Genomic DNA, 1,418 nt, shown 5'->3' with positions numbered 1-1,418 from the left:
TCTTGTTTGATTTCCATCACCAAATCCTGACGCAGTCGATGACGGATTCTCTGACGTAGCCACTGATGAATCCCAACAAACTCCACCTTGATGACATCAAACATGATCCACTACTTAGGTTAATCAAACTCGTGCTTTGCCAGGCAATGCCGAATGATCCTCAGTGTTCGGACATCCCAAGGAAGTCCATCGCTTTCTCAAACTTCTTAACCGGAACAACCTTGGTTAATATATCAGCAGGATTCCTAGAAGTACATATCTTCTTCACACTTACATCACCTCGAGCGATAATATCCCTGATGAAGTGCATCTTTCTGCTGATGTGCTTAGTCCTCTCATGATATTACATTGTTCTTGGCTAGACACAATGCACTTTGAGAGTCACACGATATCTCCACCGTGTCTTGCTTGAATCCAAGCTCCTCCACTAAGCCCCTTAACCACATTCCTTCTTTGACCGCTTCAACCAGCACCACATACTCTGCTTCAGTCGTTGACAGAGCCACTACACTTTGTAGACTTGATCTCCAGCTGATTGTATTACCACCAGCCATGAAAACATAACCTGAGATCGACCTTCACTTGTCCAGATCTGAAGCAAAATCAAAATCACAGAAACCTTCAACCTTAAATACCTCATTCTTTCTGAAGCACAGTTTCAGATCTTGTGTTCCCTTCAGGTATCTTAATACCCACTTAACCGCAGTCCAATGAACCATCTCAGGCTTACTCATAAACATGCTAACCAACCCCAATGCATATACCATATCACACCTCGTGCCTATCATAGCATACATTATGCTTCCGATAGTATTAGCATATGGAATATCCTCCATATTTGTCTCTGCTTCAGCATCATCTAAGGAAGACAATTTGAAATGTGCACCAACAGGCGTTGACACACTCTTTGACTCATCCATGTCGAATACCTTGAGAACCTTCCTGATATAACCAGATTAAGATAGTGTCAGAATCCCCTTCACACGATCTCTCTCAATATCCATTCCTAAAATTCGTCTTGCTAGACCCAAGTCCTTCATCTCAAATCTGCTGCTAAGTAGCTGCTTCACCTTCATGATCTCTGCCGCATCCTTTGACGCAACCAACATATCATCCACATATAATAGTTGATAGATGTACATACCATTGGTTAACTTCTTGATGTAGACACAGTGATCATATTCACTCTTCATAAATCCATGACTAACCACAAACTGATCAAAACACTTGTTCCATTGTCTTGGTGCCTGCTTTAGTCCATAAAGAGGCTTCTGAAGTAGACAAATGTGATCCTATTTCCCTTTAACCTGAAATCCCTCTGGTTGCTCCATGTAAATCTTTTCTTAAAGTGTACCATGAAGAAACACAGTATTTACATCAAGTTGCTCAAGCTCCAAATCCTGATTCACTGTAATTGA

Source organism: Brassica oleracea, chromosome C8, assembly GCF_000695525.1.
Source record: "Brassica oleracea var. oleracea cultivar TO1000 chromosome C8, BOL, whole genome shotgun sequence".
NCBI classification, from domain to species: domain Eukaryota; kingdom Viridiplantae; phylum Streptophyta; class Magnoliopsida; order Brassicales; family Brassicaceae; genus Brassica; species Brassica oleracea.
This window is presented reverse-complemented; position numbering follows the sequence as displayed.